The sequence below is a fragment of the Callospermophilus lateralis genome, chromosome 5, assembly GCF_048772815.1.
Source record: "Callospermophilus lateralis isolate mCalLat2 chromosome 5, mCalLat2.hap1, whole genome shotgun sequence".
Lineage (NCBI taxonomy): Eukaryota > Metazoa > Chordata > Mammalia > Rodentia > Sciuridae > Callospermophilus > Callospermophilus lateralis.
The window spans coordinates 149,706,778-149,725,938 of record NC_135309.1 but is presented as its reverse complement, the minus strand read 5'-3'; the positions used below and the strand labels follow the sequence as shown (position 1 = coordinate 149,725,938).

Here is a 19,161-nt window from a genome sequence, read left to right as displayed (position 1 = left end):
GATACCATTTCTTGGTATTTACCCTGAAGAATTAAAGTCATCTTACTATAGGGATAGACGCATACCCATGTTTATAATAGCACAATTCACAACATCCAAACTATGGAGCCAGCCTAGCTGTCCAGCAGTGGATGAATGGATAAAGAAAATGTGGTGTATAGACACTATGGAGTTTTATTCAGCCGTAAGGAATAATGAAATTATGTCATTTGCAGGAAAATGGATGAAAACTAGAGACCATCATTTAAGCGAAGTAAGTCAAACTCAGAAAGTTAAGTGTCAGATGTTTCCTTTCATGTACAGAAGCTGGAGAGGAAAAAGGAAAACAAAGGTAGGGGTGGATCCAAAAATCAAAAGGAGATTAGTAGAGGAAAGGGACCAAGAGGCAGGATGAAGGGAGGGGGTAGTGGTGACATTGGCCAAATTATATTATATGCATATGTGAATATATAACAACAAATCCTGTCAATATGTACAACTACAATGCACCAATGAAAAATAAGGAGCAAAAAACCCGTAGTTTGATTTTTTTTATTGGCTCTCTGTAGTTATACATGACAATAGGATTAATTTTGGCCTAATTATAAAAGCATGGACCATAATTTTATCAACTTCAGTTCCCAGTACTTCCTTTCCCCCTCCTTTCCTGTCTCTCCCTGTTCCCGTCTCTCTACTAGATTGATCTCTCTGCTATTTACTTATAGTTTTTAAAATTAATGTCTCATGGATGTACATAATGCTGAGATACATTGTGGTATATTCCTACAGGTACACAGGACAGTTAGGTCAGATTCGTTCCACTGCCTTTCTCTATCCCATTACTCTTCCCTTCCTTTTATTCCCCTTTGTCTACTCCACTGATTGAGAAAAAGATATTCTATTCCACTCAGAGAGGTGATGGGCTCTGTGGCTTGGTATAGGGAAAGTGACCACTGTGACCTGGGGAATGCTCTCAACATTAGTAGCACAGCATTAGTGGTGGGTGGTTGTAATTGCGCTGGAGTAGTGTGCAATTGTGTGTGAAAGTAGAATTATGGGAGGTGAAATTGTATAACCAAGCAACTAATAATTGAGAAAGAGAGGCTCTTACCTAAAAGCCAAGCAGAGGATTCTGTTTGTTCTAAGTATACCTTAACTCATAATTTCAAATGATGGATCATGGTGATTGACTGCAAGTTTTCTCTAGGAGTAAATGTAGATGGTTTGCAACAAACACTGGGACAAAAAATTGACTGCTTTCTGAAGAGTTAAGGAGGCCATTTAGGGACCTCTTAATTCAGAACAGCAAGTGTTCTCTGCAGCTATGAATATATGGTCAGTCTTCATACACAGGCAATGAAGAGGGATTGTTGGTTGTTTTCTTTGTCTGCCACATCTGCATACGCAAGATAGCAATCACTATCTGTGGTGTCCTGTGTAGGTATTAAAGGAGCTTGATGCTGAGGTCTCTAAGGTGCTCTCTTGGCAAGTGCCATGTGCAGTGCTCTGTGACAACTCATCTTCAGAGACCAACCCAAGCCACACTCATCTGTCAGTGGCCCAAGCGCTTGCCCATCCAAGATCATGAGAACCTTGCTATAGAGATTCTCACAGGATTCTCTGTAGCACTAAAGGATAGCTCATGGAGAATCTATCAGTAGTCTGACCCTGAATCTGCACAAATGACTTTGGGTTTTTCTATTGACCACACTCATCCTATCATTCAGGCTGACATGGACATACCCTACCGTTACCTCTGTGCCTTGTTAGAAAAATTACTCAGCTCAAGACTGATGCTCTAAGTTCCCTTGTTTGAAGCAGTGGACTAGCAGCCCTTTGATGATGAATCCAGTGGTTAATTAATGTGCAAAGTCTTTTTTGGAGAGGGCATACCACATTTGCTAACCTGCCCAGGGCTGTGCTGTGTTTCTTACCCTCTTAAACTGAAGAGTTTCTCACCTCAAACTTTTCCAGCAGAATATCCAACCTCTGCATTTCATTTAGTTTTACTCAACTCTCTGTACCTTTCTTTAGGGTCTTGATCTCTGAAGCTGACTAATCTATTCAATTCATCTGGCCCAAGATACGGAAGTCTAGGAATTCAACCTGAATTTTAATAAGGATTTAGTGTAAATAGGAAATTGAACCAAAGGAGAAAGAACATCCTGAAATTTTGCACTTCGGATATTAAGTCCCCATTGGGTCTGAATTTTTTTTTTAAAGGGAAAGAGAGAGAGAGAGAGAGAGAGAGAGAGAGAGAGAGAGAGAGAGAGAGAGAGAGAATTTTAATATTTATTTTCCGGTTTTCGGCAGACACAACATCTTTGTTTGTATGTGGTGCTGAGGATCGAACCCGGGCCGCACACATGCCAGTCGAGCGTGCTACCGCTTGAGCCACATCCCCAGCCCTGGATCTGAATTTAAAATTCAGTTATCAGAGGCAGCTCAGAGTAACTCAGTCACTATTTCTAATCACCTTTCATTGTATATTCTCTTCAAGAGAGAAACATTTGGATGATGAGCAGTTCCCTGAAACTAGATAGAAATTGAGGATAGGAAAATGATTTCTTTCTCTCCCACCACCAGCTGGAAGTTTATTTAAAATAGAAAAAAAAAATATATATAGTAGGACACTAATTGTAAATGAAGTAAAAGACATCAAAAGGATCTTCCTCATTAGTTTAAATTGCTGATCATTACCATCAGAAAATGAGTCAGCCTAAAAACACATGTAATTGGACTCTTCCTGTGTTGTGGGTAGCCTAGATGGAAGAACTACATTATGAGAGAAGGAGAGGATAGACCATGGTGAGATCTGTCGTAATAAAGAGATGGTTTTTTTTCACTACTGATTGAGGCATATGATATTTGCTTGAGTGAATGCAAAGTGTTTGATTATAGAAGGCTGACAGTCTATCTGTGCCACATAGCCAATACACGGATGATAGGCACTTATTGTCATTCCTGTGTGACAATGGGAAGCCAAGGAATTGGAAGTTCCAATACTAGGATTAAGTGAATTGTTGAAATTTATGCAAAATTGTGAGACAGGCTTTGGCTTATCTTGCTGTTCCCCTTTTCCACATTTCTTGATGCTTCCTTCTAATTGCACTATTCTCTTATTAAAGCTTTCCTTTGTGAAAAGGGCTGCTGATAGTAATACTTATGGGCAAATGTAAATAACTATACACCTATTAAGGGTGTCTTGAATATTTTTTTTCCTAATTAAAATACAAAAGCTCTGGGAGGCTTTGTTTCTCAAATAAGTTACAGGCATCAGTAATTAGCATGAATCTGGTAGAAGAAGGTAGATGGGAACATAATTTTTCTTAGAGTACCTAAAATCCCACCTTGAACTTGCTCTGGGCAAGTGGCATAGTTGAGAATAGGTGAAGGAGCAGAGAGAAATTAAGTCTAAAGAGTCAAGGGAGGTGGGTAGGATGATTTGTAAAGTTTAGTCTTGTGCTTCAGAAAGGATAATGTAGTATATTAGTTTTAGAACAAACCAAAAGAGAAATACATAAGAAAATATATTCAATGTTATACATACCCAAGCCAGACCATAAATTTAGTTGTCTAAACATTTGAGCCTATAAGATTCAAACAAGTTTTCAGGCTTAGATTCAAAAGGTCATTAAAATTCCAGTGAACTAAAATGATGTTTTAGGATGTGGAATATAGGTAATTCTCTTGTATTGCAAAATTAAGCAAAAGATAGATGTTAGTGGAGTTTTTGTCTCCTCCTGTGCTGATGCAGGAGAAGAGGAGAGGCAAAGAGCCCTGTATCTGTCATGCTGGAGAAGAGAACAGAGTCATCTTCACATAAGCCTGATCTACTGCTTCATCACCCCCCACACCAGAAACACAGCCGGGCACTGGGCACCAATGTGGATTTCAGATGCTTTGCTGACATAATCTAAAATGAGTTAATTGAGAAGAGAATTTGGATTGTGTTTCTTTAGTGAGACATTTTCTCTAATTTTAACTCTTCAGCTGTCCAGAGGTTATTATAATTTTGGAATTTTTATTTTTCAGACTTCTAGATATATACACATTAATCATCAGAAATAGAGCTCACTAAGACATATGAATTTCACTATGTAAAATCTCAACCTTTTTTTTTAAAGAGAGAGTGAGAGAATTTTTAATATTTATTATTTAGTTATTGGCGGACACAACATCTTTGTTTGTATGTGGTGCTGAGGATCGAACCCGGGCCGCACGCATGCCAGGCGAGCACGCTACCGCTTGAGCCACATCCCCAGCCCAAATCTCAACCTTTTAATTTTATAAAACATACAGCTCAATGTATAAGGCATGCATATTCAATTTTATGAAACTTGTTTGAATTTCTTTTTTCAGGCTTGGGAAGCTTCTGTTAAGGTGACTTAAGAAATAAGACCCATTATATTCATACACAAAATTTGTAGGCATGGAGAGGTCAGAAAATGAGAATGTTCTACAAAGAAGCATATTTCACCAAGTAGGTAGAGTGAGAAGTCATCCTAGTTGCCTTATAGATACCAAGAAATACATCTGTTCCATCACTTACATTTTTTCTTTCCTTCCTTCCTTCTTTCCTTCCTTCCTTCCTTCCTTCCTTCCTTCCTTCCTTCCTTCCTTCCTTCCTTCTCTTCTTCCTCCCCCTTTTCTCCCTCTTCCCTCCTTCCCTCCCTTCCTTTGTTTTGTTTGTTTGCCTGTCAGTCCATCCATCCATCCATCCTTTCTTTCTTTCATTCAGGGATTGAACCCAGGGGTGCCTAACCACTGAGCAACATACCCAGCCCTTTTTATTTTTTATTTTGAGACAGGGTTTCACTAAGTTGCTTAGGGTCTTGCTAAATTGTTGAGGCTCATCTTGAACTTTTTATTCTCCTGCCTCAGGCTGCAGAGCTGCTGAGATTACAGTCATGCTCCACCATACCTGACTCATTTGGTGTGTTTTCTATGGTCTTTGCTTTATTTGTTTAGGGTGTATTTTGATTCAAATGATATATTGTGCACTTTACTATTGCTTTTTCTTTTCAATTTAAATGCAATCCTCTAGTGTTTTTCTCTCTTTGCATTTTTCTTAGAGATGTGGTGAGCATAAATAAGAGAATAATTCTGAAATATTTAGTGGAGGATGTCATTGATTATTATTGCATTGTGATATACAAATTGGTATTCTCTCTATGAAAATGACTGGTATTGTTCTTGCTTTGGCAGCATACATACTAAAATTGGAACAACACAGAGAAGACTAGCATGGTTGCTGTGCAAGAATAACATACAAATTTATTAAACATTCCATATTTTTACCTAGCTGTCTCATTTCTTGGTATTTATCCAAAAGAACTATAATCATCATACCATAGTGATACAGCCACATCAATGTTTATAGCAGCACAATTCACAATAACCAAATAATGGAACCAGTCCAGTTGCCTTTCAATAGATGAATGGACAAAGAAACTGTGGTATACATACACAATGCAGTTTTACTCAATCATAAAGAAGAATAAAATTTTGGCATTTACTAGTAAATGGATGAAAATGGAGAACATCATGCCAAGTGGAATAAGCCAGATTCAGAAAATTAATGGTCAAATATTTTCTCTCATATGTGAAAGCTAGAGCAAAATGAGGGGAAAAGGGGGTGGGATCTGATATCATAAAGATAGAGGGAAGATCAGTGTAGTAGAAGAAGGAGGTTGACAGGGAGGAAGGAAGAACAGAAAAGGGGAGGAAATGTGGAATGAATCTAATAAAAGCACACTATGTGCATGTATAAATATACCACAGTGAATTCTACCTTTATGTATATCTATAAAGCACTGGTCAAATATAAATAAGTAAAAGAGCAAAAGGAAATCGGTGGAGCAGAAGAAGGAGAAGAGAGAGAGGGAGGAGGAGAGTGAAAGGGGTGGGTACCAGAAAATGAAATGGAGTAAATCATATTCCATGCATGCATGATCTCGACAAAATGAATCCAATTATTCTGTATAACTCTCATGTACTAGTAAAAGAAAAAGAATGGCTTATATTTATTATGTCATCATTCAACTAATGTATCTAAATGATCCTTTAATACATTGCCATTTAAAAAAATGGATTTTTAAAGAGTAATTTTAAATTTATAGAAAAATTGAGAAGTGTCGGTACAGATAATATCAATAAACCCTGCATCTAGTTCCCCCTCTTATTAACATCTTACCTTAATATGGTATATTGGTCATAATTAATTAACTAATATCCATGAACTATTCTAATTTTCATAGTTTTCCCTTAATGTCCTTGAATTCTGGGATCTCATCCACCACACCACATTGCATTTAGTTGTCATGTCTTCCGAGGCTTCTCTTGGTTGTGAAGGTCTTAGACTTTGCTTCTGACCACTTTGACAGTTTTTAGGAACATGATCAGGTATTTTGTAGGAAGGCCTGTGTTGGATTGTATGATATTTTTCCTCACCATTTGGGGAATTGAGGAAGAAGAGCATGAAAATAAAGTGACACTTTTATTATCTGCCAACAGCACTTAGTACCAACATGATTTTCCCCATCAATGCTGACCTTGATCACGTCCTTGAGGTACCATTTGTTAGGTCTCTCCACTGAGACACTTTTCTTCCCCTGCTCCTTTCCTCGCAGTGTTCTTGGTTGGGAAATCACTAGGTGTGGCCCAAACTCAAAGAGTGAGGAGTCATGCTTCCTGCTCTTTGAACATGGAATATTTACAAAAATTGTTTGGAGGTTTTCACAGAGGATTTAGCTCATCTTTTGCATTTATTTATTTATTCAATCCTTACTTTGTATCAGTGTGGACTCATGTATTTACTTTATTCTTTGTATCATGATCTACTACTAATATATTTTTTTGCTCAAATTGTTCCAGCCATTGGCCTTTGTGAGCTCTTTCAGGTGGCTCCTGTGTCCCTTTGATTTACACTTATCAGTGTGACGCTTTTTTCCTTTGTGCTTGTTTTGAGTAGACTGCTTATTTATTTTCAAAATTATAAAACAATTTTTTTTAAAGTTTACATATGAGTTTTTCCCCTTTCTAGTTTTAAAAAATTCTTTTTGTCTCTATTTTTTAACACGGGGGATTTGAACCCAAGGGCTTTCCACATGGTTGTCAAGCCCTCTACCATTGAGTTATATTCCCAGCCATTTTTATTTACTTATTTTTTTAAATTTTGAGACAGGGTTTCATTATGTTGCCCAGGCTAGCTTCAAACTTGCCATACTCCTACCTCAGCTTCCTGAATATCTGGGATTACAGGTATGCAGCACCATGTTCTGAAGTTTACTACTATTATTATTATTAATTCTTATTTTACCACCCACCCTCAAAGAACAGAGATTTAGCTTCCTTCCTTCATTCCTTCAGCTGGGAATTGAACCTAGGGCCTCCCACATGCTAGGCAAAAGTTACAGGTTGTAGAACCGATATGAAATTGAATTTCCAATTTATTTGGTCATCAAACATGATACCAGATGTAAATCTGGTAGAGCACAAATGAAGTATAACTGCATTTAGAATGAAGTGTGCAGTAAAAATGTCACCAGTCACAGTGATATCTGATTTCTCAGCTGTGTTTGAACAGAGCTCTGTCCACTTCTGGAAAAATGTCCTCTGTTAGCTTCCAGTCCCTACATTCTCCTGTTTTCTATAACTTTCCTGCCAGAGAGTCTCTGGCAGTAGTTAAGTGTCAATGGTAGCTGTCTTCTCTGTGATTATTTTCTACTCCTAATCTTTAAATCAACTCTGTATGCTAGTTATGAGCCTTCAGCTTGATCTTTCTCTTGATTTTGTTCTCTACTTTTCTTAAAGTTTTAGATACTGGAATATTTTGAAAAGCACCCCCCCACACACACACACTTTTTGCAAAGCAAAAGTGCAGGTCTTAAGCTCTGTTTATTTATTTATTTATCTATTTTACAGTGGCCTTTTGAATGAATTCTTAGGCCTCAATTAGCTTTCCTATAGGAAATATCTAAGCAATCCTCAGTCTTTATCAGGAAATTATATCCACTTATCGTTGTTTTTCAACCTCCTTTTTGGAGTACGAATTAGCTGTAAACATGCTGAAAGTAATCATCTGCCATATGCTTCTGGCCAAAAATATTTGTTTTGGCTGCTACAGAAACTCTGGCAATGAGTCTTCAGAAATATAACAGGTGGCCTTTCCACTGGCCTTAACTTGTGGCATTTAGATAGCCTTCTATTACCATGTGTTTTGAACCTTGGCTACACATTATAATTATATGGGGAGCTCGCCACATGTACTGAGGTTTGACCCTCTTAGAGTCTGATGTTCAATTGACCATTAGTGATGCCAGACAGAGGAACTTTTTCAAAAAGTCGTAAGCGATGGTAACACGAGGTTCCACTTGCTGATCATTGACATGTGCAGTAAAATAGCCTTTGTGTCAATTGCCCTTGGCATTCACTTGCGCCTCACCGTTCCTGACTGAGTAATGTTGGGCACGTTGCTAAAACCTCCTGAGCCCAGTGTCTTCTCTGTTTATTACCACATTCCAAAAGCTTGGTTTGGAAGAATGAATACTTTAATTCCCACTCCAGTTCTTTTTTCTATGACCGTTTCTCATTTTTCTCCCATTGTGACACTACTTTTACCATCAGTGTCCTTTCCTTTTGATCTCTAAAATGTCAATATATTTAATCATGAGTACTTTATATCCTGTTATAATTGATGATAACAGCCGTGGTTCAAAAGTCAAGAAAGAGGACCTGGGGTCAGCTGTACTTCCTTCATTTACTTTTACTACATTTAGATTAGACACCTGGTCCCTGACTCTAGCTTTGATCTTTTGTCAGATCTTTTCTTGTATTTTTTGGGGGACTGTATTTGACATTACATTATTATTATTATTAATATTAGTAGTAGTAGTAGTATTTTATATTTTGGCACTTGGAATTGAATCCAGTGGTACTTTACCACTGAGCTATCTCCCCAGCCCTTTTTGAGAAAGCCCCTTGCTAAGTTGCTGAGGCTGGCTTTGAACTTGCAATTCTTCTGCTTCAGCTTCCCAAGCTGCTGGATCATACATGTGCATCACCATGCACAGCTTAAACCCTTGTTCTTTAGAGTTAACCTGTTGGAAATCCCAGGATCCTACCATGTTATGCCCACCTTATGGTCAGTTACACGAGGGTAGTGATGGTGATGATGATCATGATAACTACAGTGTTTCTAGAACCCTTTGCTGAATTACATTATATAAAAGGGTCTGTGATCTAAGTGGGAGAACATGAGTTAAGTAAGCATGCTTCTCTGTTTTCAAATTTCTTTTTTGATTGAATCAAGAGCTAATTCTTAAGAGCATTCTAAAATCAGTTTTCTCAGCAATTCATGTACCTTGTGAAATAAAAGAATATTTTTTTCAATGAGATTTTTCTCTTTTCATGAAAAAAACCACTGTTAAACCATTCACATTAAACAAATTATTTTTAAAATGTTATTTCATTTTTGTTTTCAGCTCTGAAATTTTACCTGAAACAAATAATACCTTTTTACTTTGAAATTTCAACTGACAACATTTCTAGGCTATAATCAATGTGGATTTGATGCTAACTACAGAAAAACCAAAACACTAGGTATGAAGTTCAAACTAGTGGGGAAAAAGACTATATAATAGATACTTACATCACATACTGGTGATTTATTTTGATGTTTTAAATAATGTATAGTTCAGAGGCATTTCAATCCATAAAAGGCTATCTCAGATCCATTTGTGAAGTGTTCCATTTTAAGAACCATAAAAATTCAACAGCAATCTAGAGCCCCAAACATTAAAAAAGTCAATATTCATCTTCATCATAGAGAATGCAGCAAGTTGCGTTTTGCTCAGCAAAACAAAATTCTCTTCCACGAAAACCTGCAGATCAAGCAATTCATTGTCTTGGTTGGCTTTATAATAACTAAATAGTAACAAAGAAATGAAGGAAAAACTGTTTCTTTAAAAAGACGACCAAAGATTGAGAGATGGCTTGGTTAGCCACTTTCCTGTTGTAATTTAGAAACTGATAATGAGAACCTAGCTTGGACATGTCTATCATCCCCACCCTTAGTTTTTCATGGGATTAAAAGAAAGAGAAGCAAGGAAGATATTTTAAAGCAGACAGCTAACTCTCATAATCTCCATAAAGGCAGAAGGCAGTTATACGTGATGAAATATGTGCACATATAATCCTGGGCTCAGTAAGGAGGTCTTGTTAAACTGGAAAGTCACTTATTACTTGAGGGAAAGATGCAGAAGAATTGGGGAAGTTCCATAGAATAAATCCTGAGCAGAAAGAAAACAATACTAACTTATATTAAAGTATAAATTATGCCTTTGTCTTATTTTGGGGACCAAATTTCAACTTTTTTTTAATATCAATATTATTCTAGAGACTTTTGGAGAAGCAAAAATGGTTTGTGAATGAGATGGACATCATTACCCTAAGCACATGTATGAAGACACGAATGGTGTAACTACTGTGTGTACAACCAGAGATATAAAAAATTGTGCTTTATGTGTGTAATATGAATTTTAATGCATTCTGTTGTCATATATAACAAGTTAGAATAAATAAAAAATGGTTTGCATCTTAGCTCATTTGATGAGTTAAGTTAATCTTCTATGAAATAGTTTAAGGCAGGCAGAATGAGGTTGATAAATACGATGTAACTACCTGGGAAATGTGTACTTTCTGAAGGCTTCATAAGAACTTGTTGTTGGGTCTTCATCAGACAGGTCCTTGATGCTAAAGAACTTGTTTACATGCAATGGGCCTTTAAACTATACTTTTTTTGGCCAGATCTTATATTATCTTATATAAAGTTTTGAATTGCTTAGGTTCATCATATAGAGTTATTGCTTTTTTTTTATTGGCTAGAATACTTTTTTTTCTTTTTTAGTACCAGGGATTGAACTCAGGGCACTTGGTCACTAAGCCACATCACAGTCCTGTTTTGTATTTTATTTAGAGACAGGGTCTCACTGAGTTGCTTAGCACCTTTGTTTTGCTGAGGCTGGCTTTGAACTCAGGATCCTCCTGCCTCAATCTCCCAAACCGCTGGGATTATAGGTGTCTGCAATCATGCCTGGCTGAGTTATTGCTTTTGAAATCACTCCAGATTGATTTTGTTTTGTATCACAAGTATAACTCACTTTTACAATCGATAAAATATAGATTTACAAAAGCTTAAGAATTTTAGAAAAGTTCTAACATAGATTCTTGGAGGGACAGTGTCAGGGGAGGTAAGTTTGTCAGGGGAGGTAAGGTCCCAAGCTGGATGCCATGTCAACAGGACGAAAGGACAGGCACACTGACCTTGGTCCAAACCAGGCCTCAGATTTAAGGCAGGTGACATATAGATCCACAGGGCAGGCAGTGAGCCCAGATCCAGCTGGAAGGTGATCATAGGAATCAGAGGCTTTGGAGGACTAGAATGTTAAGTAAAGACATAAAAAACTGAACAGTAACAAGGACTGAGCACCAGGGATATGGAAAACTGGAGCCTAGTAGCCTGTGGTAAGGACACAGAGCACTGTGGGTGACCAGGAATGGCACTCTAAGGCCAGTGCTGAAGGTGATCATTAGATGGTAAGTAGGGGTGCTAGAACCACCAAGGAGTAGCAGAGTATGGAGGGTGAAGGAGGGGTGGGCTCTCACAGGGCCTTGGGTACCAGGGTAAGGAACTTCAGTGTCATCTTTAGGTACTGAGGAGTGGCTGAAAGCTTTTAAGCAGGTGAAAGCCAAGTTCAAATCTGCCTTTCACATGATTTTTTGCTGGTGGCAATGAAGTCTTGATTTAAAGAAGTTAAATCACTGGAGGAAGCCTGTAAGAAGGCTGTTGCAGTGGGAGATGATGAAGGCCTGAGCTAGAGCAGTTGTATTTTATTTATAGAAACAGATCACATGTAATGAAGCACTTGTTGGAGGTATGAGTTTAAATTGTTTTAGGGGGAGAAAATTTGTCCTAAGTTTGCTGACAAGAATGACATGCAAATGTAGAGATACACTGATACACTTATAATCTGTGAACTTCAGAAGTTGTACCTTTAAGTAAAAAAAAAAAATACAAAGTAAATTGTTAGACACCTTGTAACTTGCAGAGGAGATGATAATTATATTTTGAAGCAAAAATTCTTTCTTTTTTTTTTCCCCTGGGAGTACCCCAAACATAGGTCCTATATGACTCAGATTTTTCCCAGTAAGCAGAATCTGAGCAATTATGGGTAATACTTTACTGGGAAGTGTTGATGTGTTTTGTTGTTTGATTTTTGAGACTGCTATGTTGGCAAGGGATTTTTCTGTCTCAGTCTTTGGAGTAGTTTGAACACCAGGTGCGTATTTTGCAGGAGGCAGGAAAGGGGGAAAGTGAAACAAAGAAGGAAAAGTCAATCCAAGGAAGTGTTATCAAGTAGAACCATTGTGGGGAAGTCAGTTGTTCATCTCAAGGAATTTTCAAGGAACAGCCTGAAATGCATTTTAGGAGAAATTTTAATCCACTAGCTGCTTCATGAAGAATAACTTTCCTGAACCTGTGGGTGAAAATGGCTTCCCAGGGTGTCCCTTGCTTTGTCATCAAGTTAGAAACCCCAGTGTGGGAGGTAAGAGGCATGAACTTCACAAATGGAATACTGCAAGTGATAGTGAGAAGAGCCATTCCCATTTTGACATCTTGTTCTTGAGACTTATGCATTTCAGGATATGGCAATCATTTTTTAGCTGTTGGCACCATATCAAGGAGGATAGCACCCTAACCCTTCATCTTATTTTTTTCTTGAGCTGATGCCTTTGCTGAGTCTTTGACAAGACTTCCACTATTCTGTTGGACTGGTCACTTCTGTAGTAGGTACATGATAGTGCCAACGGGCACATGCCCATTGTCACATTTGTTTGCAATAAAATAAGCTCCTTGGTTTAAGGCAATGTATGAAATACCATTTGATAGCTCAGGCATTCTGAGGATGCTGCAAAAGACATTTGGACAGGAAAGGTAACCTCTTATGAGAATAGTTGTAAATTCTGGAAAGGACTAATTATGGCACTCTTCAGAGTCAAGGAATCTAATGTAATCAACCTGCCACCAGGTGACTGGTCGTTCTCCAGAAAGCATTGTTCCACATTGGTTGCTTCTCCTCCTCCTCCTCCTCCTCCTCCTCCTTCTTCTTATTTTTTTTGGTATCAGATATGGAACCTAGGGGTGCTTAACCTCTAAGCCACATCCCCAGCCCTTTTTATGTTTTAGAGACAAGGTCTCACTGATTACTTTGAACTCACAAAGTTGCTGAGGTTGGCTTTGAACTCGAGATACTCTAGCTTCAGCCTCCCAAACCACTGGGATTATAGGTGTGTGCCACTGTGCCTGACTGGTTGATTCATTATAGGACACTCAACAATGATTTCTGCCTCTGATAAATTGTCACTCAGCAGTGAGAGTAAGTAGATCAGACTTTGTGAAAGTTGGTCCTCTTTAATGTCTTCATCCTTACCATTGTGAATGCTAGGTTCACGAGTCTATTATACCAGTTCCTGATTGGCCAAAGGGAGAGACTTTTTGACAGTCATTGAATAAGTCATTCCATGTACCTATTATTTTTTTCCCAAAGGAAAACCAACATAATGAATTATTAGCAATTATTCACACTGTGAAAAAGTTAACAAAATCCAGCTTACTCTGCAATCCTTCCAAGTATCATTGTCTATGAATTCTGATTCATAGGCAATGATGTAGCCACAGCAAAGCTCATTGCTTCACATTTATATATGTTATCCTAGTAAATCAAAAGTTGAAAAACGCTGAGTTATTGCAAAGCCACTGCATGCCATGGTTATTATTATCTAGTTTCCTGTAAGAAATGGGGTCTTTATTGCCATTTAATCCATACACGATCCAGTTTTAAACTATGATCTTGAGTGCATGATTTTTAAGGCTATTTTTTTTTAAAGAGAGAGTGAGAGAGGGAGAGAGAGAGAGAAAGAGAGAATTTTAATATTTTATTTTTTAGTTTTCGGCGAACACAACATCTTTGTTTGTACGTGGTGCTGAGGATCGAACCCGGGCCGCACGCATGCCAGGTGAGCGGGCCACCGCTTGAGCCACATCCCCATCCCTTAAGGCTATTTTTGATATCAGCAGTTGTTGACTTGGTTTGCCAGAAAACAGAACTGTAATTGATGCATTATAGTTATATATATAATATTGAAATGCATTGTGGTATATTTCTACATGCACCTAGGACTTTTAACTCTTTTGCTTATGTACCATTTAAAATAATATTGAAAAACATATGCAGTTCTTCCATAGTAAGTTGATATATAAAAATTTTACTTTAATTTGTTAAAAATTATGTGATATCAGGCCATCTGTACATTAAATTAAACTATCAAATCATTTTAATAATTTTCAATGACCTCATTTATAATAATCTCACAGCCATAATGATTTATTTAAAAATACGTGAACAAGATTATGTAATTGTCAGAAATTAGGCGCTACTTCTTTTATTCTTGAACCCACTTCTGTTCCAATTCTTCCCACATATTTTAAATCTAATATGATGTTTTTATGTCTGAATGTCTTATACTGATCACATACTATTTACTGCAAAAAAATGGTTATGAATTAAAAATTCAAATTAACATTTTCTGTCATATGTCTCTAACATATATAACTTTGCTATTAGCATTATTACAAAAAAGCAACTTATTTCACAAATTTTTATTATTATGTAATCATATTTATGAACATAAAAATAAACTTTATGGAAAAGGCTCATGAGGAGATACTTTAGTTCTATATCTGTATTTGAATATTAGTGCTTATTAGAATGAAATAGAATTTAATGGAACACAACAGCCAAAAGAATGCATAGTACTAGGTGTACAAAAGTATATTAAATCCTGGTATAATCTTGTTAATCTAAATCCACTAAAGCTTGTTATCAGAATTAATGAGCAGAGAAGCTTGTGATGATTGAAAGCTGTCAGAAAACTTGGCTTTCAACTAAAAAGTGCATGTGAATTTACATAGTGTAGTTGTGAAAACAAAGACGTCTATGATAGCTGCATCCTCAGAATTAAGCTGAGGATCTGAAAATTTCATTGCTTTAGCATGATCTATGTTCGCTTACCTTTGGAGTACTTTTTTAAAAAATGTAACCCAGGGATCCTTGTACTCTAATTTGAAGACCCCTAATTACCTGTCATCTTTTATGAACACAATCAATCAATTCCACGATGATCTGATAAAGCAAAAGTATAAAGAAAATAGAAAATGTTTGTAAGCAGGATGTGCATTTTTAGTAAAAATTAAAGCACAAAACAAAGAAGAGCTAATTTTTTTTTTTTAAAAGATGATAAACTTAATGTCTGTAAACAGTGTTGGAATGTTTCCTAAAGAGGAAACAGCAAGTTAAACAAATATAAGAAATGCTGATTGGATTCTATTGGCAATAACAGATAAAGGGTTAATAAAAATGTTTGCATTGAATGAAAAGAAGAAAATTAACCTTTTTTTAAAAAAAATATTTATCGAGTTGTAGATGAACACATAGTATCCTTATTTTATTTATTTATTTTTACGTGTGACTGAGGATCTAAAGAAAATCAACCTTTTAATGCATGTGGCCATTCATAGATCCCCATCAAAACTGCTGGTAATTTAGCTTAACGGGAGCTTAGGAAAAGATACGTATGGGGTGGGGCTGTAACTCAGTGGCACAGAGTTTGCCTATCATGTGTGAGGCAATGGGTTATATTCTTAGCACCACATTAAACAAAATAAACAAAATAAAAGCACTATGTCCATAAGGAAAAAGAAAAAAGAAAGATATGCATGTGTTGAGCAACTTGGAACCTAAGCCTGGTGATAGTTCTCTGGTGAATTCTTTCTCAGTACACTTCTGACTAGGTGTTGCCAGTCTCAAATGACTTTCAGAGTGGTAGTGAAAGGCCACCTCTTCTAACAGTACAGGTTACTATCTGGATTGTATTCATGCTGCTTTAAAGTTTTATTATACTTTACAAACAGTCTACTATGTTGTGAAATTAAGGACTGAAACTGTTTTTCGCTTTTGGCAAATTGGTTGGGGGAGAAAGCACAGCATCCTGGGGAGGATACTTGGGGCATAGCAGCACCTGATTGGAGGGGCACTTTCACTGCAGTTTAATTAACAAATAAGGGAGACATTTTAAGCTTCTAAATTTGGGCATATTTGGTTTTGTCTTAATCTTCATAGATTATCTTAAAGACAGTACTTAGCCTTTTCCTACTTTCGATTTTTTGTACTTATTTACTCTAAGAAAAATTCAGATAATACCACTATTTTAAAAATGCTTGTAACATGTCAATCATCTACCCATTTATTCATCTACCCATGGCATATGCAGTTACTATCCACTTGGCATTGGAAATAAAGTAGTGGATGAGGTGGTGATTGCTCTTGAGCTCATAGAGTTTAGAGCGTCATAAAGCAATAGCAGTTAAGAAAAAGATTAGTCTGCCAATACAGTAGAACATGCCTGTAATCTCAACTGTTTGGGAGGCTGAGGCAGGAGGATGGCAAGTTCAAAGTCAGTCTCAGCAACATAGAGAGGACCTGTCTCAAAATTTTAAAAAAGGGCTGGAGATGTGGCTCAGTGGTAAAGCACCCCTGGGTTTAATCCCTGATACCAAAAAAAGAAAAAAGAAAAAAAAAAAAAAAGAAAAAGAAAAAGAGACTAGTTAATAATTATCTTAAATTGTCTGTGAAGTTTTAAAGAATAACTTAGGGTTCTATGACTTGTCAACTGGACTGTAATTATCTCTAAGTCAGGGATCACGTCTCACAGCACTTCTTTTGGATTTCTCTATATGGATACATCAGAATACAGAGTATGAAGTGCTCAATGAATATTTGATTAACTCTCTATTTGAGGCTGAAATGATTGATGTCAAATCAAGTACGTATTTTTTCTTTCTCATTAAGTGAACAGGTGATTGTGATTTAAGCTGCAATTGTATCTGAAGCCTGTGTTTGCAAAGCTCACTGAAGCAATTGCCCTTCCCCTAGACTTCTCTGGCCACAGCCCATGTTTAAATAAGAACAACTGCATTCTTGATCTCTGAATCCTGTTTTATTGGTTACTAGGGCTCAGTTCATAGAGCTGTTGTTTTTCATTGGTCCTCTACAGAGTCCAAAGACAGTTCTTTGATTTGTTCTTGGTCTAGTTATCCCACTTCTTATCTGCTAGATGGCCAGTGCTCCAGCATCCTGCCACAAACCTGATATGGTGGATTAGGGCGCTCGAAGCTGGCCTCAGTTACCTGGCCATAATTTAGTTAAGATTAAATAAGCTGTTAGTTGATGCCATTGGGACTTGAGGAGTTTCCTGTTAGTATAATGCCACAGCAATATAATTATTGATTAGGTAAAAGCTTCAGTATAGTTGGCCATTGTACTCCAACCACATCAAGATAGCAAATGAAAATCAAGGCCAGTGTCTTTTATTTAATTAATTTTTGGGTGGGCGTACAAAGGATTGAATCCAGGGGCACTGAACCACTAAGCCATATCTCTAGTTTTTAATTTTTTTTTATTTTTTAATTTGAGACAGGCTTTCATTAAATTGCTGAAGGTCTTGCTAAGTTGCTGAGGCTGACTTTGAACTAGAGATCCTCCTGCCTTAGCCTTCTGAGTCTCTTTATCATGCCTGTCCTAAGGCCTGTGTCTTTTAAAGGATAGTCTAAGAGACAAAAAAGTCTTTTAAAGCAAGTAGCTGCCCATGTATAATTTGGTAATACTTTGAACACTAAAGCATTACTTGGTACTTGTTTTTTTTTTCCTTGAATATTAACTCAGATGTTTACTAAATGATCTTAGTCCATACATAGTAATGGTATATGTTTATGTATGAGGACACTCAAATGTGTGTTCTAAGAGTAGACTACTTTCTTTATAGTCTCACAGAACAGACTTTTATTATAAAGGTGTGTTCTGCTTGGATATTTTGTGCCTCTATTTTTCTCTGCTAATAGAAAACAAGCCAAGTTGGATAGAATCAATCTGTGTATCCTTAGTGCCTATCTTCATGTTCTGTTGCATGAAAAAATAAATGAATATATGAAACTGCATGTATTCCGTTTAACATGGAATTTTTTCAGAAGTTTCAAAGAAAACTTTGACAATGTATCATGAGTTCCTCCACTGAGGATGAAAATAAACAACAACAAAAGATCTAAAGGCTTTACAACTTTAATGTATTAGTAGAAAAAAATTGTTCATATGTTCCGCTTACTTGTATAGGAAATCTTACCCTCATGAAGTAGAATATACTGTCTTAAGGAATGATTCTGGATAATTAAACTGGATTAATAGCTTACAGATAAATAGCTAAACATAATTTTAGCCTATGGATTTTGGATAATCCAGTTATCAAATTTTTAAGTTGATCTCATGTTTTGTAGGCAAAGAATCACACCACATGAATATAATGATTGTCTTTTCCTCATTTAAATTTATAACACATCTTAATAGTTTTACTCAGACTTTTGGAACAGTGGTAAATAATTGTGCCAATGGAAATATCTCTGATGTTTTGACAACAAGCATAAAATTGTTTCTTGGCTGTGGCATTGAGAACATTTCTTTCTGTTTCATTAATGCTTTTTCAAATGGCCAGGAGTAGAATGATTAATTATTTCCAAATGTTATTTCAGCATCTGTTGAAACCATGTTTGGTTTACTGATAAGATAAATTATTTTTTTCTTTTATGTATTAAGGAACCATCCTAACATTCTTGGAATGTACCCTAACTGGTCACAGCACTCCCTTTTTTAATGTACAGTTTCTTTGTAGGCTAATATTTTATTTATAATTTTTTAATATTAATAATTTAGATGCTTCTGTAGTTTTTGTCTATTTTTTCGGATTTCTATATAAATATTATTTTAGATTGGTAAATTTAAGAGGCATTTTATCTTTTTTCTATGCTTTTAAACAACTGAAAGAGAAAATAAATTATCTGTTATTTGAAAGACCAGAAGTACTTGTCCATTGACTGAAGATCATGCATTATTTTTTGAACAATTTCTTTGACAAATTTCCCCAATTTATTCTATGGTTATTGAGCTTTTTCTTTTTTTTTTCAAATTAAAATTGTTTTTATTGTTGTAATTTTTTTTCTAATTTCACGTCTGT

At 36.4% G+C, this 19,161-nt stretch overlaps 1 non-coding gene across 1 annotated transcript; it reads left to right on the top strand.

Annotated features, from left to right (window-relative positions):
* Positions 1–5,175: 5,175 nt before the first annotated feature.
* Positions 5,176–5,278, top strand: LOC143400646 (U6 spliceosomal RNA). Its single transcript, XR_013091542.1, has one exon. It is a non-coding gene; the product is annotated as a U6 spliceosomal RNA (small nuclear RNA).
* Positions 5,279–19,161: the final 13,883 nt, after the last annotated feature.